Source organism: Lepisma saccharinum, chromosome 3, assembly GCF_977018435.1.
Source record: "Lepisma saccharinum chromosome 3, izLepSacc3.1, whole genome shotgun sequence".
NCBI classification, from domain to species: Eukaryota; Metazoa; Arthropoda; class Insecta; order Zygentoma; family Lepismatidae; genus Lepisma; species Lepisma saccharinum.
Window position 1 is genome coordinate 102,401,612 of NC_139231.1, and position 22,840 is coordinate 102,424,451.

At 39.2% G+C, this 22,840-nt stretch overlaps 1 protein-coding gene across 4 annotated transcripts in view; it reads right to left on the reverse strand.

Moving 5' to 3' along the window:
- The window catches only part of Ten-a (Teneurin-a transmembrane protein), an 884,426-nt gene that overhangs the window by 699,117 nt on the left and 162,469 nt on the right, over window positions 1-22,840 (reverse strand). The gene's annotated exons all lie outside the window — the stretch shown is intronic.

Genomic DNA, 22,840 nt, shown 5'->3' on the forward strand with positions numbered 1-22,840 from the left:
TTAGGGGCCAGGCATCCTAAAAACAACAATTATTTATTTGTTTGTTTGCATCACAATACAGGTGCGCGCGCGCGTATGTGCAGCACATCGTTCCCGCGATAAGGTTTTTACAAAAATCCCGATATACATTAGCGCCCCGGGACTTGGAAATAAGGCATATTCGCTCACCACTGTTGCCAGCTTAGTCTCCCTCTTTATCTTACGGCAACATTGACGTCTCTAGTTTTTTTTTAATTGCAGGTGGGTTGCCAACACACTCTAGTTAATAATGCTACATATTATACACGCACACACGCACACACATACTGTGTTGCCATCTCTCTTTTACGGCAGTATATATTTGTTGCCGGCTCTATTGCACAGTGTGTGTATGTTACGCCAGTGTATAAATTGGCTAAACCCTTATCAAGTAAGAAAAACTATAGGTAGGTGTTGGCAGCATTGTCGGTTGTTTAACTCTTCCCCCTCTCTCTTTTTTTTTTTTTTTGTAAAAAAAACCATGGTAGAAATACCAGTAGGTTGGCAACCTTGATTTATGCAATTAATTAAAGCAAGCCTCAAGCCTCAAGCAAGATTGCCAGCTCCTTGCCTTAGGTTAGGTTAGACCAAAATAAAAACCTTGGTAACTTTTCGAGTAAAATATTGGCAACACTGCAAGACAAGCCTCAAGCAGTATTGCCAGCTCCTTGCTTGAGGTTAGGTTAGACCAAGATAAAAACCTTGGTCATTTTTTTCGAGTAAGAGGTTGGCAACACTGCGAGCCCCACCGAGCCCCAGCTGGCAACACTGCGAGAAAAGCCTCAAGCAAGATTGCCAGCTCCTCGCGTTAGGTTAGATTAGCCCAAGAAATAAAAACCTTGGTAACTTTTCGAGTAAGAGGTTGGCACCGAGCCCCACCGAGCCCCAGCTGGCAACACTGCGAGAAAAGCCTCAAGCAAGGTTGCCAGCTCCTTGTTTGAGGTTAGGTTAGACCAAAAAAGAAAAACCTTGGTTATTTTTTCGAGTAAGAGGTTGGCAACACTGTGTACCTCACTATACCTCATTTTCGGGCGTGGAATTCTCTTTGCTGTACTACTCAAACCAAATAGTCAAATTTAAGCCACGTTAACAAGATACGAGGGATGATCGGAAAAAAAGGTTACAAAGCATATAACTTTTGTTTTATTCACTGTAACGTAACGAAAATTTATGTGTAAATTAATAACATGTTTCTCTTGTTGCGAGTTTGAGGATTTCGAATTCTGACCATGTATACCCGAGAAGCGTACATTTAAAATGGTGACTCGTCTAGAAAATTGGCCAAGAGTAGAAGTGAGGGCAGTGGTGCGGTTCCTGTGGGCCAAAAACACTACACCAACTGACATTCATAGGCAGATTGTGGAGGTGTATGGGGAGGGGACAATTTCAAGGCAACATGTAGCGAAGTGGTGTCGTGCCTTCCAAGAAGGACGGACCAGTATTATTAATGACAACCCTGGACACAGCGGTAGGCTCAGTACCTCAACCACTGACGTGAACTGTGCTCTTGTGGATGAGTGTATTCGTGAGGACAGAAGAAGAACATTACGCTCAATATCAGCTGAGCTGGGACTACCATTTGGTTGGCTGGCCACCATTATCTGACATGTGATGATGTCAAAAGAGCTGCCTCACGGTGGCTACGAGAACTTGACGCGGATTTCTGTGCAACCGGTATGGAAAACCTCATCTACCGTTGTGACAAGCGCTTGAACAAAAAAGATGATTACATCGAGGACTAGTGTTGAGTGCCCTCCATCATCAGGTGTGTTGATCTTCCAGCTATGTCTAACACATACGCCATAATAGGCTTTGTAACCTTTTTTTCGATCATCCCTCGTAGAATTAATGAGTACCACGTAATAATGAAGCATTTGTTTAGTACAATACCAGTACATATCAGAACGTAACATGGCGTGTTCATTAGTCCGTTTAAATAGATGTCATCAAAACACAACCATATCACGACATATTATCAGTTGATGGCTTTTGTTTGTAATATAAGTATTTCCATGTTTCTAGGGTCAGCCGTTTAAACCCCTCTTCTCCTCTTCAGTGGCTGGATTTCGGAAGACACCTTCTTAATGAATGCTTTCAGGTTTCTAGGTCCGTGCGTTGGGCTGTGCCTTAGTGATGAATTATAACAAACTCTTTATTAAAATTATGGTCATTCTGCAGTCAAGCAGGCACTTATTTCATTGTGCCTTACAATGTACTATTTGTTAAGTCTACAAACATCTTGGTTTCACATTATCCTTCATTCCTTCAATCCTTCGGTCTATCGTTCCTTCAACCCTTACACTTACTGGATAAGTAAATGCATATTTAGCCCAGATATTAATTTCGTGTATGGTATTTCGACGGGGTGTATAAAATGTGACGGTCCCGCAGTAAATGTTCCGTCATACAGTCAGACTAAATATTTTTGTGGCGTCAATGCTAGTAATTAAAAAGTACCAGTAAGAAAAATCTAACAAGGATTAAAATAATAAAATTCATACACACGCATATGTATATTTGTGGAAGAATCACCAGAGGTTTGGATATCTCTTAAAACATTCCAAAACATTGCATAAGTATTTATAGATGTAATGGATGATTGTAGATTTGTCAAAGTTTGTTTTAAGTTCATTTTATGCTCAGACGGGCTCAGGACTGGACATACAGTTTATAGTGAGATCCGAACCATTGTTCCGCGTGCTTCTACTTAGGATCGAACCTGGGACCCCTTCATTGCAAATCGACAGCGTTAGACTGTAGATACAGTAAAATGCTTATAGAAAGTCCCTAATCAACGTTGAGATGGTATGAAATGAAAGCCATCTAGCTCTCAGGTGACCCACCTTCTAACCAACATTGTGGGGGAAGGGGAGGATTTACTTCGTTTTCTTCCTAGCTGTCTAATTCAAAGGGGATCTAAAAGGCACTATCAGACTCATAATTGATAGGTTCTCGAAAGAGCTCTAGGAGTGGGGCTAAGGATGTGTGGATCCTTACCACTGTGTACTTTCATCCAGGGTTGTTAAAGGTCCAGGAATTTTAAATAAATTCAATTCCGGTCCAGGAGAGAAAATCAATAAGTGTAAATGCGTTATGGACCATAAAGAACTTTTTTATCTGTTAAGTGTTTCAATTCGGTCCAGGGACCTTTTTTCCGACTCAATTTAAATACTGTCTAGGAACCTTTTCTCCGGCTGAAATTAAATACGGTCCAGGAACCTTCTTTCCGAACCAATTTAAATACTGTACAGGAACTTTTTTTAATGAAAGAATACGCAACTTGTACCGAATTTAAATTGTGCGAGAAAAATGGTTCCGGTCCTGCAGCGGAACCAAATAGAACCAATTATTGGTTCCTGGACCTTTAGAAACCCTTATTTCATCCAAATGCAACGAGGTTTAAAGCGTGCATTTAAAAAGTGGCAAATCTTTGAGGAGCCGATTGGGAAGAACTTTCCATTAAACGAACGTTAACTGAAACTTATTCCTCGTCCTTTTATACTTTTAATTAAAAACTTTCTGTGGCTTTTTTTCCGCGGGCCACAACACACAAGAAGGGAAGCAAGCTTTCTTGCAAATATCAAAAGGAAGGGGATATTTAATTATATAAAGAAACCGTTGAGATCCATCAAATCTGTGCATAAAGATAACTCCGCTTTATTTGAATACGAAGCTGCAGCAGAACATTTTTCTTTCATCTACGTCCCCTTAATTAGAAACGGAATTCTTACCCTAATGCAAGAAAGATAATGTTTGCACTACGTAATGAAAAATATACTCTCGATTGCAGTTGCGGCTTGTAAAATTGTGACCAGGCTGTGAAGTGTTAGTTTCAGTCCTTGAAACACTCGGTACTTGATATGATGTGTGCTTTTTTGTTGCGGCATATAAGCTACTTTGACTTTGATTTCTCTTAAAGCTGCTAAAAATACTGTTTGGGAAACACATTTATTGAAAACTGTAAGGGGTGGATCAATATCAATCTCCCTCCGATGTAGTGCACCTTGGAAAAGGTATTTTGCAGGTTTCTGAGGCTTTGATGTCCACACCCAGGGATATCTTATGCAGGTTATGTGTTGTCTTGTCTGTTGTCCATCTGAGTTCCCCAGATAGCTTCAGCTTCGATCAAGACAGAGTAATGTGTTAGATTCTAGTAGACGCCTTTTAGAATGTGGTAGACAACGTGTTTGTGTCCATACACAAGATCCACTTTTTCTTTCAATGCGGTAATTCATATTAGTTCTGTAGGTTTTACGGAACAAACGTGCATTTGCTTCGATACTTTTATACGACTCGTAGTTCATATTTCGAAAAAGATTAATTGATAATGTCTGTATCTGACATTCATACCATTTCATTTTAAATATAATGAAAGAGCTTGGTTAAAATAAATGTGACCTGACACTATCTCGTCCCGTAGCCTTCAATTTCACATAACAAATCAATCACAATCAATATATGAACAACATTTCAAAACGTATTCAACCTTGTTGTGTTATGAAGCTACTTTTATATAAACATGTGTTTATATGTGTTTGCGACCTACAAATGTTTGCAGTATTGACAATCTGTTAATATTCATGCTTTGCTAGAAGTTATGCATAACCAACCATCAGTCAGCCATCGTTACTTAAATTCGATGTATTCACTTTCATATTTAACATGCATGGATTATATATGAATCATGTTCATGTACAATACAGAATACATCAATAGAATAACATATATATGTAATATATATTCAGTATTCGTGCAATATCTCAAGTTCCAGAAACTGTTTCGAAAACGAAGGCTGGCATCAAACCTATCTGAGGCAGCATTATAAGGTATTCTATGTATAGTCTTGAAATTAATAAATCAGGACTCACCTTAGTCGAATGACAATCATGCAACGTCAATGAATTGTTTTCAAAATGTTCTTACCTGGAAGGAAGAAATATTTTTATTAGTTCTAGTTTTAAATCATAATGGTTGCAACAAGAACAAGTTATCAGTATTCACAATTTTTATATCAATTTTCGGAATTATTTTAGCTCAACCAATTATTATGTCCTCTTAAGGACTTAAGTTAAATTAAAACTAACGGCCTTCAAAATCATAATTAAAAGGCATTCTTTTAGGTCTTAATACGATCTGTATTATCTTGACATTGCAGTACAAAATTATTAACTATAAAGTCAAATTAATGAGAGCTAAACATAAAATTTTAGAAGTATACTCGTACATTACTGCTTTCCTTCCTTCATTGAAAAAACAGTCATGTATGATTGTAAATATTATATAATATATAATAGTTACTATATAACAACGTACTATTACTTTGACAATTTCCTTGTTATGTGATTGAACAGGGTCATGCTTAGGAAGACATTTTGAGATGGAAATTGACAGCGTCATAATTGTCATACACAGTCATATATATATATTTGTGTGTGTGTGTGTGGGGGGGGGTGTTCCTGTATATCCATCTATCAAGATACCATTGTTCGAAAAGCTAGGCGTACTCTTTAATAGTAACCGAGTTACAGTTTCAGTTACTCATTTTAAAAAGTATCTCAGTTACAGGTACTGATACTTGAAAAGTAAGTGTAAGTTATTTTCACAGTTAAGTTTTGCTAAAAATTTTCTTGCAAAGAAATTACACACACATTCAATGATAATTAATTGTAATAAAATAAATATATGAGTACTTACATATACTTTTTTTTATGTTTCTGAGAATATATTTTCATGTATCTATCTATATGATTGCAACAAACTGGAAAGAGATTTTCCAAATTTAACTCTTCCTCTCGTTGCAAACTAACAATTTCTTGCCTTAAAGTAACTGGAAAAGTAACTGTTGATAACGTTACTTCTGTTGCAAAAATATAACTCTCCTACAGTTAGAGTTACTTACTTTTAAAAATAGCTAGTTAGAGTTAGAATTCTTTATAAAAAACAACTGCCACGCTGCATTACAAGTAACTTGTTACTTCCAAAACCTGCTACACACACACACACACACACAAGTGGGCAGGGAAAAATATCTCATCTTCGCGATTTATCTAATCAGGTGGAAGAGCGACGTTAAAAACACAAAATACAATTAAAATGAATTCAAAGCAAGTCAAAGAATCAGATACACTAACTTATAAGTTCTATCGATTGTGGATCTGTGGATCTACCGAAGGGAAATGAAAAAGGCACGTACTCTTTATTAAGCTTATGTTAAATATGAATTTATATTATATACAGGCAATTTCTTTTGAATGGCAATTATTATAGTAAACTGACAACTCAATGAAATATATAATTTGAAATTCAAGCAGTGTTGTAGATGAGTGCGTTATTTTGTAAATAAAATAAAAAGAAAAGAGAGAGAAATGTCTTCCTTGCTCCTCTGTCCCTTTGTGGGAAACACTCTAAAAATGCACGTTTTTAATGCACTAGTGAAATTTTAGTAGTAGTTTACATATTTAATTTATACACCACATTCCGCAAATCCCCTTCATGGAAAGTTATAACTTTGTGCTAAATTTATGTACACTAACTAATCGTAACGAACTTGCTTTATCTTACGTGCGATATGCACAAACGATATTTTATTACTAGGCTTTAACTAAACAATCTAGAAGACTATGCGATTTTTGTAACCCTAGAACACTGGCGTACGTAAATTTTACGTGTGGTGTGCCCTTAATACCCTTCCCTACTCAGGCCTCCACCTAGCAGTTCCTGGAGTAGTTTGTCAGATGTGAGGTAGCACTTTGGTAAGGAGGGTGCAAGCGCTGAACGTCTTGATTTTGTATGTTATGTTGTGCACTGTATGTCAATTTTATGTAGCTCTAGTAAAACGAGAAAAATCTTTCACGTAATTTTGACATTCGTAAATTCGATTTTGATAGATTTTGAAAAACAAAAGTTTAGAAGCATGCACTATTTCTTGTAAAACTTTAAAATTACATTCATTCCTTATTTACAGTGTTATAAATATTATTATTGTTTGTTTTTCATTGTTTTAACTTTTCGCCTTCATTCTTAATGACGTACAGGCTTGTCAATCAAGACATTCTTTTAAAATATTCTATGTTTAATAAGACCATGTTTATACATTTTTAAATTAAGAATAAAACACCAATATAACGAAAATAGACAAAATAATGTTTAAAAAAATAGCTATTTTGTTCTCATGATGCAGAGGTTCTGTTGAAAATCAATTTCTTCATGTACGTAAAATTTACGTAGCGCTAGTTACAATGTAATGTGGGGACACGGTAGTGTTTTACGGTTAACAGCCATTATTTTATTCAAATCAGGATCACTGCCAATAGTTGGTATAGTATATATTTTTTTAAATAAAATACACGATACAATGTGTATTAGAATGCATAAAATAGATCAGTGTTGACTTTGTTGTGAATAAAAGGTGGAATATATACTTTCGCTTAGTGTGTCCTGTTTTGGCAACCCTACTCTAATCTGTTGCTGTAACCACACATCCAATTTTTCCACGGCTTCAAGAATGTATTATCTGGCAACACTAACTCAGATAAATCTAATAATACTTTACCCCATTTCTCAATTAACAACAGAAGTCAACAATTACGAAAGTCGTACCTTATTGTTCAGCAGGTTGCCACTCAAAAAAATATATTCCTTGTGCACACGACCGTTTAGTTATTATCACCAACGAAGCCACCACACTTACAGAATCCTGGCACTACAAGTGGTCCGCACCACACAGCAGCTGAACTCTCCGACTGACCCTTTTCTCAGAGACCCCATTGTCCCCCAACCCGACCGGGGAATCTTCGTAATAGGCTGGAATGAGGCGGGTGGGCGGCTGGCGGCGGAGAGGGTGATCATATGACATGAGGGCTCAGGAGTCCTGTTCCACTGCATGCAGTGCGTGCGTGCGTGAGCTGAAGGAAGCTGATTGAGGGATTCTATTGAATGATTGTAAGTCTTAGAGCGCGGGGGAGGCGGAACTGATATTGCCTTATTGTTTTAATTAGCGGGTCTTGGTCAGGGGAGGTTTAATTTTTAACTTGTCCCATTTCACTTCATCGTGTGTTGAGAACAGTGATGGCTGCTGACCGTTGCTAATTGAGGCAATTGTTATATGGGGCTGGTGTAACGGAAGCTACTGTCAGAGCCTGTTGAATCATCGATTGATTTATGGTGATAATTATGAGGGAGCGTTCTACTTGCTCCTCCTCACAGGATAACCGATAAAACATAAGCCCCGTCTAATTCGCTGCACTTTTTGACAGTAGGTGTAGTGCAGGTGTATCACGGTGACGTTCAACTAAGTAAATGAGTAGCGGTGTTCAAGTTCAGAAGATTCTACAAATGTCTGTCTGCTGCTTCAAACGTTCATTTTTATAGTTAGCACGCACCACGTGACCATATACAGTATGTAACATTCTTATTCGTACACACGGATTTTAAAAGAAAATGCTTTAATATCTGAAAGGAAAGAAAGGGAAACATGCCATTTTTTGTACAACTTTTCTATTCGTACACTTAATAATACAGCGTGAGCACAAAAACACTCCCTGGTTTTGAAAGGGTATAACTTTAATACCAAAAGTAGTATTCTACAGAAATGTTCACAGTAGTTGTAAAAACTCATAAAGTTTTCGTGGTGTTCATTGGAATTACAAATGCTCAATGTGCGCGCCAGCTGTTACGCGGGAAACATCGAGACGATATTCCAGCTCCAACCACACCTTCTCAAGCGTATCCGGTGTGATGAAGTTGACAGCTGTACTGATGCGTTCCTGAAGATGATTCAAGGTTGTGGGTAGTGGAGGTACATAGACCTGGTCCTTCACAAACCCCCAAAGGAAAAACTCACAAACTGGCATGTCCGGTGATCGTGGGGGCCACTTGCATAGATTTTGATCATTGGGTCCAGCTCGTCCTATCCAACGGTGTGGGAGGTTGTCATTCAGAAAGCTGCGTACAGATTGATGCCAGTGTGGGGGCGCTGCATCTTGTTGTAGACTGTAGTCACCTCTCTCTGCAGCAAGTTGAGGAATTAACCAGTCACGTAGCATTGTTAAGTAGCTTTCACCTGTGATTGTTGGCCCCTCAAAGAAGAACGGACCGTACACTCGACGCTCTGACACTGCACAAAAAACATTCACCTTGGGTGAGTCACGTTCCACATCAAGAGTGGTATGCGGATGCTCGCTTCACAAGATCCTAACATTATGCCTGTTCACTTTTCCAAACTTGTTACGAAGTTGCAAACTGCCAGATATCGCCCGAATAGCGGTGGCACTGTATGCGAGGAAGATCGAAACTCTTGCATGTACAAATAACAATGTTGCATGAAACAGCGCGTTTTTCTCTTTTCACACACATTATATCCTCTGTTTATACACTTTGAACATACATTTTTATTGACATTTGTTGGCGAAACCTTCATTAACATTAATTTCCAGGTACATATGAAAATGATTATATTTACTAGTAGATATGACATTTTTTCCTCGGAAATTCTATGAGTACGAATAACAATGTTACATACTGTACCACACATTACACCGCTCCAGAACGTAGTGTAAACGGTGCAGACACCAAATGCATTATTTGACACCGCGTGACCAACTAGTCGCGTGACAGCAGAGAGTCAAACAGTGCAGTGGCGTAGCGAAATGGGCGACCGCCCGGGGCCTCACGCCTAAAGGGGCCTCGCATCACATGGGATTGATATGAGAAATGTAATAAATACAAGTGAGATGGGAAAGGCTATTTTTGTGGGCAATAAAATTAAAACATTCTGTTTTTATCTGCCTCTAAATTCTAGTTAAATGTTATAAATGAATACGTCAAATCAGGGGCGTTACTTACAGAGAGGCAGCCTAAGAGGGACCAAAAAAGTAAAAAAATATTGTCGTACTTATTTATCATGTAAAACACTAACGCAAAAGTTCACAAGATCTTGCTTCGACATTTTTACCAATTCATGTATTCCTTTCTTGAATGAAAAGCACTTTGTCTTCTCTTCTCTACTTTCTCTTGACCTTTGCACTCCCGATGTTAATATGTTAACAATAATGCACCTCCAACTGCCGCGACGTAAGTGTGAGGCATTTAAATGCTTGCGTTGTTTTCAACTCAAGAAGATAATGTATGATATCAGCAGTTCTTTCTTCCTTCCTACACCAGATTTCAGCTCGCGGAAAACAGAGAAAGGCATTTTTAGGGTGAGTGAAATGATTAAATATCATTTTCGTCAATAATTTGGTGTTATTATTATTATTCAAATATGATAATTTGCTGACGTATCCTTGAAGATTTTGTATCGATTCACATTGAGATTTCAAATTTAAAAAACGGATGGGGGCTCGCATTCTAATATCGCCCAGGGCGCTCGCAATATGTTACTACGCCACTGTTGTCTGGAGCGGAGAGGACCCTGTAGCTAGGTTGTGTTCCCAGTTCGCGTATGTACCACCAAATGACGCCGTGGGCAAATCGATATTTAATTGGGTCAAAGATTCTTGAACAAATTAATCAATCAAGTTAAATTATATTGCAGTAAAGTATAGGCCGGAAGGTTTTCGCAGGTGCAGTTCCCGCCAAGAAATAGCCTATGGTCTGGGGACCGATGTTGACAAACTTATGTTTCGTGCAAGCAGGCATCAGTGAGTTATTATTTCCCTTTCGCCGTCTGAAATACCCCTTCTCTTTCAGAAACTGCAGAGAAAACACCATCCGTGCGTTTGCAGGCGTTGAGAAAGTAATTCAGACGAGAGCAGCGCACGGGCAAGTCGGAACATGTTTCGCTCTTGACTGCGCATGCTCAATGATGAGCTGCGCAGCGTCTTCTCATCATATAACGCTCCAACATACGAATGGCAAGTTATACCTTCACTCACCTGACCTGAAAATTGTCAATGTAGATGCGTTGTCGTTCCAAGATAGGCTATTAAAATCCTTGATTCCTTCAAGCATTCGGGTCACATTCATAAAAATTCCATTCGTTTTGGCCTTTTTGCATAGTTTATAGTCGCATAAACGCTATTTTTCAAAATTTCCAAAATGCGAACATTTTTCGAAATTTATGTATGTTCTCCAACTCTGATTTTGTGTGGTTTATCTCAGGAGGTACATGGTGGGGGGAGGGGGCAAGGAATGTAATAAAACAAAAATTAGCTTTTCAAATTACTTTTTCTTCCCGTTTCGAGCCATCTTAAGGTGTGTCAACTGGAAGTGGAAAGTGAAAATGTACTTCAACGCAGCCAGTATTCTTTCTTGGAGAAGAGGAAATGTTTCATCGTGGTATTTTGTATTTCTTGCTTGATATATATTTTTTAAGCCATTAGCTTACATGTACATACATAGACACCAGCAACTGCACTGTTGGTGAAAATTTAACTCAAGCGTCTTTTACGGCGAGAGTTCGTCTGGTATAGCCTATGTGTCACAATTTATAGAAAGTTTCAGTAATATATTGCTCGTAGGATTTCCCGGGCAAATAGAAAATCAACTTTTCTGCTTGGAATTTGTGGATTGCCCGGCGACTTTGTGTTTCTGCGTGGATTCTCGTCATAGCGCACGGACGAAGTTTAAAACTTGTGATTTATTGTTGGTGGACGTGACTGGCATTTCCCATGCCGAGGCTAGTCCATTTCTTTCCCAAATCAGCCCAAGCAAGAAGGAATCTACGCAGAGAATACGCCCGAGGAATGGTGACACTAGTCCAAGCATTGCTAGTTTCCAGAGCTATATTTAGAACTGGTTCGAACTTCAATTACAGTACAGAAAACAAAATGACCTAAAAGAAAATAAATAAAACAACATTCCAAGTAGGGCAGGATCGCTAGGCAATTAAAAAATGTCGCTCCCTGTAAGAAAAGCGATAAAATAATCAAGTCGAAAATTCTAAATGTATTTTTAAATCTCAATTGCTGAGAGTTAGAGCTAAAAATGTAAGATAATGAATTTATTTTGTGTTTTAAGTCTACTTTGTGCGCAGTAAGGCTAATCGGGACTGGACCTACAGTTTAAAGTGGGGTCAGAACCACTATATATGCCTCTACCGGGTATCGAAACCGGGACACCTTGATCACAAGGCGAGAACGCTACCACTGCGCCATCGGGGAGGCATTGAGAATTTTTTGCCCTTTAGTTTATTGATAGATTGATTTAATTTATTTTACGTCGCTTTTCTGCCACTTTTGGCTAATCACGAAGAAGTGGGTCAATGGTGATAAGATACAATATATGAAAGATAAATTACGAACGCACATGGGCAGCACAGAACGTGAGTCCCACAGACGATGATTATACTGGCTGTGAGGAGAGACATAAGAGCCTCGCAAGTCTGCAAACTGCAGTCCAGGGTGTACTACGTGAAAGGGAGATTTACATTTAGGTGTCTTTAGAAAGGGCCATCCTTTAAACCCTTTGGCAAAAATGATGGCTCCTACCCACAGCCCGACCGGTACTCGAACCCGGAACCATCTGTAGCCAGCTAAAGAGTGTACCAATTGAGACGCTAGGCGCATCAATTCAATTCTCTACATACAATAGTAAAATTTATCAGCATTGCTCGACCTTTACTCATATAGCACAAAAAATATACAAGTTCATAGGGGTTTGAAAAGGAATTATATTTATTTATTTTCACTTTTAATATGCACTCCGATCTGTCTTGGAGTTATATCGTTTCCTGTTGTTAGTTTTTGTTTTAACATTATTGCAGGTAATATAATATTATTTAAACATGCCATATACAGAATTGGAACTACATGATAGCAAAACAAAGGATTTGGCCCAACTTTCCTAACTTTTTCAGGGAAGTTGGGCCAATGGAAGGTTATGTAAACCCTCTATAACTTTCTTTGTAGGAATTATTAGTCAAACAGCTCAATATTATCAATATCTCTTTTAACGGAAACAGTAATGAATCGATCATGAATATTACAAAACTTTCTTACTTAGTATGAGCTGCATTCTTTTGTACCCAACCAATCAACCACTTGACATTTATAAGGTACATATATTGATATAATCATGCACTAGCGTGATTGTAGCAAGATATTAACTTTCGGTGTAGATCCAAGGTACGATATGACTTGCGCGAAACTACAAATTTCTAGAATGTTTTTATTTAGGTTCGGTAATGAAGTACAATGATGTTGAATCTTGAAGCAGCTGAAGGTAGCCCCTTCTCTCTCGACCAAACGTTTCGTGCGAAGCTGAACTTCGAAAAACTTTCAGCTCCGTGTCCGAAAAAAATGTACTCTTGTATTTCAACTTTACGTGAAACGTTCAAAAACTTAGAGAAGAATATAAACTTTAGATTTACAAAGTAAGTTTATGAAAATATTTATACAATTAAAAAGCATGGGACAATGTTGAATTTTTACTTTGTTTTAATATGCACGCAATACTGTACATGCAATGCTGAACTTTGAAATATCTTTTCGAATGAAAGAAGCGTTGAAATGGATGATGAGATGTATAAGTTCTATACAATTAAGAAAAGTTTTGATGGCTTATTACTGTCCGATTAAACATAATTTAACCGGACATTTTAAAATACTGGGAATGTGACATTTGTATTGAATTGGAGTTAGCAGTGGATTCATGTTCTATTCAAATCATCAAAATAGTTCAATAAAGAAGATAGACAGGTATCAACAGTAGGTAGCTTATTACGAGCGGCAAAAACTCAGGTTCAGAGTAACCACTGTTACCTGAAATACATACGAGTATATCAAATGTTTTCAACTGTAGGTAACAAGCGAGTGAAGCATATTACATAATACTAGCATGCATATTTTTCCTAAAATTTTTAGAGAAATGAAATGAAGACGATTTCGGTGGGTGGGTCATGAGTTAAACCCGAGAGATCCTTGTTCGGATCAAAATGAAAGTGAAACAACAATTGGTCCTATTAATAAAATGAGCGGGTACTCAATTCAGAAGATTCTGGAGTATGTACAGTCACGAAAACTTATGCGTTGTAACAATACCATTATCTTTAAATGGGATTGTTACAACCCAGAAGTGGCCGTGACTACATTTCGCATGAAAAAGGGGCTGTTCGTAACTTGCTTACCAAGTAAGCAGCCGAGTACTTGCCCCAGTGGTGAGCAATCGCTCGCAACTTGATCTGAATTGAAACGAGTAAAATTCAAAAGACCGAATGGTGGAATGAGACCATGAAGGAAACTGGCAACATTGGTCAAGATTGGATTAATTCTGTCCACAGGAGGGTTGTAATGCTTATGTTACTGTGACAAAAATATTCGTGTTTAGTGATGCTATAGGGTTAGTTAGTGTTAATTTCCCTTCATATATCAGGGCCTCCCCGATGGCGCAGTGGTAGCGTCGTCGCCTTCTAATCAAGGGACCCCGGGTTCGATACTCGGTGGAGGCTCATAGTGGTTCCGATCCCACTTTAAACTGTAGGCCCAGTCCCGATTAGCCTTACTGTGCATAAAGTGGACTTAAAACAACAACTCAATCAAATCTTCATATATCAAGCAGACGAAAAAAATATATATCGCAAGTTATTTGATTTTTGTAATATGATGAAATTTTTGAAGGGACACGCACAAAGAACGCCCATGCCCAGGTCGAGATTCGAACCCGGGACCCATGAAGTCGTGGCGCGCTGTGATAACCATTCAGCCACGGAGATCGGCTATATAAAAAGTTAGTTAACACAGCCGTGTTAAAAAATTATACAATAATTTTAGTAATGGAGATATTTTAGCTTGCTCTGAGAGATAGGGAGGGCTAGACCAAAAGTAAATGGAAGTATACATTATATTTCCAGGGCCGTGGTACAATAAGACAAAAGAGAGCAATCTGAAAATTGTTATTATTCACACTTCAAAATTTTCCGAACCTATGAATACCGCTGATTATCTTGGACTTCAAACATCACAATCTTTGTAAGCTTCCTGTAAAAATTATTGAGATCTTCATTAAGAATATAAATAACAGCAGTAATTGACGTATAATGCCCGGAGGGACAACACGAACTGTACCTCATTCCTATGCAACGGACGCTGTACGTTACAAATAGAAGCTTTATTGATGTCGGTCACGGTATTTTCCACTCAGCTGTTTCATTCGATTACCGCTCCCCAAGCGCGCAGTTCCTGTGACGCAGTCCGTTGCTTCATTTCACGATGCACTTCTGCCTTTATGCGTCCCTGACTTGCCAAGGGGGACTGTGCAAAACAAACATATTCGGCGAATCATTTAAAAGTTCCGGTGGATGCATGATGACCGACATACAGCGTTTGACATGACCTTCAAGGGCTACTGCAGAAGTAGATCAATAACTGGTTCCTCACGCTACCAGCAGAGTGCAGCACTTTCGCCGGATCCCGGGATGCAACTAGGTTACATCTTCGGGTAACATCCCCGTCGGCCGGCCATGTCTGGCGAGGGAAAGGGAGTCGCTGAAATTTGCATATTCGCCCTCTGCGCTGTGGAACTCCCTGCAGATTCTTTAAGAACGTCGTTAGTGATTGCAGAATTTAGTAATAAGTAATTTCCAATAGGAACACATGTAACGACGAGCCTTTTTCATCTCATCGGTTGTGTTTTCAGAAAGCAGATACTATTTCTACTGCAGATTATAAAACTAGGTCAGAGCATTGTTGTGTTACTCGGCCACTTAACAATGACACGACAAAGACAAAGTCTAGTTGTGTTAGGAAGTAATCGGATACTTGCAAGTAACTGTTACAATTTCGAGAAAATGTGATTCAAGTTAATGTTTACAGTACCTGTAACTCAATCAATAGTACACTTTATGCATATTTTTATTTGCAGAAAATTCCTGCAATAATTAAGAATATCATAGTTTTGTCCGCTATCATATTCTTATCTCAGAAGTTATTAGTACAAAAATGTACTAGAAAATATGTCGGGTAGATATTGACATGGATTATAAATTAATTCTTTCAGTTCTGAGAAAAGCATACGCTAATCCAGTTTGTATTCAGAAACAATACTGTTCTAATATACTAAGTGAAACATCTGTGTTTATTGGTTTACTTTATAATAAATAATAATGATAATTGATCATAAAAATTAATTTGCTTTTCAAATAGCCATCGGTGAAGAACCTATGGCAGTTTTTCTCAACCGCCGGGAAGTGACCCAGAGGTGACCCGCAGAGCCCTTTGGCGTGGCCCGCCCCATTTGAAAAATTAAGTACTTAATATAAAAAACAGATTAAGTAAAAAAATAATTTCAATGCAGGATATGTACAGGGTGCCTCAATAAGTCACTTAACACCCCCAGTACAAGGCCACTGCGGCATGGAACGTGAAAATGGCGATGACCAATCGTTATCAGGCCAAGGGCGAACCACATTGACGTCACCCGCATGGTCGGCAGCCATCTTGATGCCCGCCATCTTGAATTCAACTTCAGAAATTTAAATGGGAAGGGGGTCGTGCTACATATCAAAATGGGCTAGAATTTCACCAGGAAAACAACTGTGACATTCGTTTTCACCTAACTTTAATTGTTGCAGAGTTAACAATACCACAAAGTTATAACACATGCTCAATATGACGTCCCTCTTGCGCAACACACACGTGTAATCGTCTCTCCCATGACCTTAACACATTCTGAAGAACCTCAGGAGTTATTGCAGTACAGGCATTTACAATGCGTGTTTGCAAATGGGCCAGATCCCTGATTTTCGTAGCATACACCATGGCTTTCAGGTGTCCCCAGAGGTAAAAGTCCAATGGTGGCATGTTAGGTGATCGTGCTGGCCATTTAACAGTCCTTCGGCGACCAATCCAGTGGTGAGGGAATTGTTGATCCAGGTACTGACGGACTATCATCCCATAGTGCGGTGGAGCATCATCTTGCTGGAACCATTCAGGATAGCTCCCATCCTCGGACAGTAAGGATGTTAAGATCTGCTCCCGTAGCAGAAGCAAGTAGCCCTCTGCATTTAAGTTGCCCTCAATGAAAAATGGACCAACAAGTCGGGAACCCCAAGTACCACACCACACCATTAGCTTCCCGCCTCCCGTCACCTTGCTGGGATCTGTCCAATGTAGATTTTCGGGTGACCAGTATCGCAGATTTTGCTTATTCAACTTCCCCGACACATAAAAATTAGCCTCATCACTGAACAGAATCTTGCTACCGACGGCAGGGTCACGTTGCAGTTGTGCTATAGCCCACTCACAAAACTGCAAACGCCTGTCTCACTAAGGTGCTGCTGCAGCTGTATCTTATACGGATGCCAGTGGCGGTCACGTACAATCCTTTGAATTCAGCACCAGTCTCCGTGTGCTACTGGTTGGGGACGTTGCAAATGATGCCAACACCGCTACAGCAGTACCCTCACCCGTGGCTGTTTTCGGACGTACATGTCGCGGCTTGTCGTCCACAGATCCAGTATCTTGAAACTTTCCCAGCAACTGGCTGACGGCCACATGTGACACCGGTTGTCTTGCAGGATTGCGGTTATTGAAGTCTGCGGCACTGTCACGCGTACTTCTCTCCCCTGACATCAATATGATGGCAATCCGTTCCTCACGTGTTAGTGGCATTTTCGTTCAGATCAGTGAAAAAGGAAATATGCTACTCTTGACACGATCAATTCACATCTTCTTCTTCTTCTTTTTTTTGTCCCTGTCAGCATTATCTTGTCGACTTTGGACATCGTTATTGTTTTTTTTTCTTTTAATGTTTTCTTCTAAAGTTGGCAGTTAGTCTCACAAATTAATCGGAATCACAAATATATAACAATTATTATAAATAATTCACTTTTTTTTGTCCATTTTGCTATTTCTTAAAAATCACTTTATATTTCAAGTCTACATTTTCGAGAATATGCATACAGCATCCATATTAATGAAGGGGATAAATCTGTTAAAATGGATGATAGTGATATTGGAAATGGAATTTTTAAACGTTGAAAACCTTTGTAGAGTATGATTTGTTGATCTGAATAGATTGGACATTCTAGAATTAAATGTTGAGCATCAGGATTATTATTGCCACATTTACAATTTTCTTGAGTTTTAATTTTTATTTTTGCTAAATGTGCTGGTGTACGTACGTGTCCTGTTCTTAATCTATTAATAAAAACTATGACTTGCCGTGGGAGTGTGTATGAATTGAACCAAGGGACTTTAGATTTAAATTCTGCAATCCATCTATATGTGTTGCCCACAAACTTAAATTGATCTTTGCACCATTCATTCCATTGTTCCATAAGTTTGATTCACATCATCACTCTTTTAAACTTTTATGTAAAGACAAAACACAATCGTAATTCCCATGCCAACCAATACTACAAGATATGTACATACCGGTAAGTCAATATCCGGACATTTTCAGTGATTGGTCTAACAATAAATACCACATAATCACATACTAACGATTATTTGAACAATAAACATTCAAACAAAAAGGAAAGGACGTGTCACTCTCCCATGCGGAAATCGCCCTTAAATTTAAAGTTAGGTGAAAACAAATGTCACAGTTCTTTTTTTGGTGAAATTCTAGCCCATTTTGATATGTCGCACGACCCCCTTCCCATTTAAATTTCTGAAGTTGAATTCAAGATGGCGGGCATCAAGATGGCTGCCGACCATGCGGGTGACGTCAATGTGGTTCCCCCTTGGCCTGATAACGATTGGTCATCGCCATTTTCACGTTCCATGCCACAGTGGCCTTGTACTGGGGGTGTTAAGTGACTTATTGAGCCATAACTTTGTGGTATTGTTAACTCTGCAACAATTAAAGTTAGGTGAAAACAAATGTCACAGTTGTTTTCCTGGTGAAATTCTAGCCCATTTTGATATGTCGCACGACCCCCTTCCCATTTAAATTTCTGAAGTTGAATTCAAGATGGCGGACATCAAGATGGCTGCCGACCATGCGGGTGACGTCAATGTGGTTCCCCCTTGGCCTGATAACGATTGGTCATCGCCATTTTCACGTTCCATGCCACAGTGGCCTTGTACTGGGGGTGTTAAGTGACTTATTGAGCCATAACTTTGTGGTATTGTTAACTCTGCAACAATTAAAGTTAGGTGAAAACGAATGTCACAGTTGTTTTCCTGGTGAAATTCTAGCCCATTTTGATATGTCGCACGACCCCCTTCCCATTTAAATTTCTGAAGTTGAATTCAAGATGGCGGACATCAAGATGGCTGCCGACCATGCGGGTGACGTCAATGTGGTTCCCCCTTGGCCTGATAACGATTGGTCATCGCCATTTTCACGTTCCATGCCGCAGTGGCGTTGTACTGGGGGTGTTAAGTGACTTATTGAGCCACCCTGTATTATAAGTAAAGACAATTAATACTTAACAAAAAATAAATGAAGAAATTTTATAATATCAATGGAAAACTTGACAATGCTTTGACAGCCTGTCGATGTTGGCATTAATGTTGGTAGTCACTATGCGCAGAGTATTCTCGAGATGTTGGTATCTTGACATCTTGACTTGGACTACACATGCTTCATTCTGGAGAAGAATTGCTCACATAAGTATGCGTTTCTTAACAAAGCGCATATATTCAAAGTATGTCAAAGGCACATTGAAAAATTTCTATTTCAAAGAAGAGTTTTTTGAAGTTCAAGCAACTCCATCTGTACTGAATGTATGCCGGCGGCATCGGCACTGAATGGTTTCGCAAATAAATCTAAATAAGACTGCTGGTTACGAAAATCACTAAATCTCTCTTCGAACTCTGCAACACGGCTAGTTTTGCAACGTATTCATCAAGAGGCGAAGAGTTGAACTCAGAGACATGCTGAAAATGAGTTATATCTTTCCTGTGAGGTAGTTGTTCCTTCCAAAGTTTGAGGATCTTTCCGTAGCAGCACTACAAAATATTCTTTCCTTCCCACTATAGCAGGGTCACCATCAGTTACCACACCCTGGTGGTTGATTAAGCTGAGATCGAAACGCCGGAGCTTTTTCTTGACGGTTTCAAGAAAATCAGTGCCTTTTGTCGTTCCCTTCATAGGTACCAGCGCTAGAAGTTCTTCTGTCACATACAATTGTTGGTCAATGCCACGGATAAAGATAGACAGTTGTGCTGTATCTTTCGCATCTGTGCTCACATCTAAAGCAAGTAAATATGACGTAAATTCGGAAGACGGTTTTTTAACGATCCTTCAATGTCAATGGCAAATTCTTCGACACGCTGTGCAACAGTTACCCACGACAAACTCAGTTTCTTGAGCATTTCTTTATTACTTGGTTGATTGATTGATTACGTTGGTGTTTTAAGTACACTTTATGCAAAGTAAGGCTAACTGGGGCTGGACCAACAGTTTAAAGTGGAATCCGAACCACTATGTGCCTCCGCCGGGTATCGACCCGGGACCCCTTGATTACAAGGCAACGACGCTACCACTGCGTCCTTGGGGAGGCCCCTTTATTATTTGGGCACAGAATTTCTTCTGAGATGATACACTCTTTCACGAACTCACCTTCGCTGGTAGATGGCAGCATCTTACAATTCTCAATACCGTAGTATAGCTTCGTGGCCCGCAAGCGTCATTGAAATCCTTAATGTGCCCCACAATGTCTGACGAGTTGAAGACTCCTGCCCTACTGTCAATTATATCGGATCGCGAGAGGCTCTCCTGAACTTAGCAACTTGCAGCCTGAGTTGGCAACCACCCGGAAAGATGACCTTTCGTTCGGATTTAAAACAACAATTCAAACATACAATATTCTTTGGTTTCAGCTCTTCATAAGGAGTTTATATATACCCTTGTCCAACATTTTTATTTCTAAAAGCGGCTTTGCCCCTTATTACATGAAGCACGGAAATAACGCATAGTTTAAAAACAAATAAATCAATTACACTAGACAACAAGATATTGTAATATTTCTGTTTTTGAGTATTCGGAAAAACACGTTCGGTTCTCTCAAATATTGGTGTCCCAAAATATACTTTCAACTGTACATGTTTTCATAAAGCAAAATAATATTAATCTGCAAATGTTGAGACAAGTAAAGTTGACGTCCTGATTCGAACGCCACTTTACTTCAAAGATATTTCCGAAAAATGAGTTCCCTCCGTTACAGGAGTAAACAACCATCCGTCACGTCGACCAACAGCGTCCGTTTTTGGAACTCACAGCTCTTGTCGAGTCCACGTGGAGTAAATGCGATGTTGCCAATTAAGTTTCTTTAGAGATTTCTTAACATGAGGTTGCGGTTACCTTTGCTAGGTTGCGTTGTGTTGTGTGTAGAGTTCATTTAACTCAATTTGTGCGGATGGTGATCAAAATACATTTTATGGAAAGTGTTACATTCTTTTAACACAGATTGTGAGTATTAAAATCCTTTATTCTTAGGAAATCTTAGCAAACCGTTCCATAAGCAACCAACCCGTTCCAAGATCGAATTTTGTGCATGTGCTTGAGCACAAAAAATAATGTTGAATTAGTATACTGGATTAGGGCATTTATAAATAGCTGAAGAAATCTAAGGTGAACTCTTCGGTAGTGTTTGATCTCTTATATTCAATAGCTGTTTGAATATTGCTCACACCCAACAACAACTTATAAAAATAAGCGTTAAAGATAATTCGATTGTATTATTTTCACCAGCCGCGGTGGTCTAGTCGGTTGTCGGCCTCTGTGGCGGAGTGTTTATCACAGCGCGCTACGACGCCAGAGGTACAGGGTTCGAATCCCGGGTAAGACATGGATGTTTGTGAGAATACAGAGAAAATTGATAAATGTGAAAATTGAGAAAAATGTGAAAAACGGGGGGTGCTACCGATCAGGTGTATTCCTTTTATAAAAGAAAAGAAAACTAGTCGGTAAGGCTTCTGACTATCACGCAGGAGACCCGGGTTCGATTTCCGGGGTGGGTGATCTCAGGTCGGAATTTTTCTGGCCTCCCCCCGCATAGAGCGGCTCTGAAGCTCACCCAGCCTCAAATCGCTGGGTGCCCGGGGCCAACCCTGGTGGATAAAGGCTGCCGGAGCGTGGTGCTGATCACATCACCTCTAAAATGGCCAAGATCGATAATGTGTGGGGTCCTACCACCCACATCCCCTAAAAATGTGCCTTCATGGCACGATGCTATATGCACGGGAAACTTTACATTTATTGACATATATACAGGGTGTCCCACGAACGGCGCAACTGGGAATTAAGAGTGGCGTTACTTTGTAACCGAAACCTGTACATACATAAGACATACACCAAATGTTAGCCCTGTCCAAGTAGATATTTTTAAACATAGAAACAACAAACGGCGTGCAATGTTGTTCATGCAGTGTTGCCAAATGTAAGTGAAAGTGTAAATTTATTTTTCCACAAAGCATGGAAAATTGCATGTCAAACATTCGTACGGAAATTTGGACGTCAATTTCCACCTTGGGTAGGTGGACTATTTCGCCATCTATAGTTCAGAGAAGAAAACCGATCGTTTTCGCGTATAGCCAATCCTGAAATGCCTCGTAAAGGTGTACCGGTCCAAATGGGTGTTTTAAAAAAATTATGAGGTACAGTGGCAACACTGTTGATGTTTGAAGGCAACAAAAGGTGTGTTTAGTGATGGTCTATGACATGGAAATACTGGAAACAGGAAAAAAAGAAAATGAAAATTTTGGTGAAAAAAGTGTTACTTACCTACTCCTGGCAACCATGCAATGCGCGTAACAGGCAGTGTAGCTTTACAAAAGATGTTGAAAATGACAACCATTTTCCCTGAGGCATTCATCAACACGTTTTATCATGTTGGAAGCAACTTTATGCAAGGTTGATTGGTTTATATTGTTAATGGCTGTGCAAATGTTTATTTTTAGATCATCAAGTGTTCTTGGGTTATTAATGTAAACTG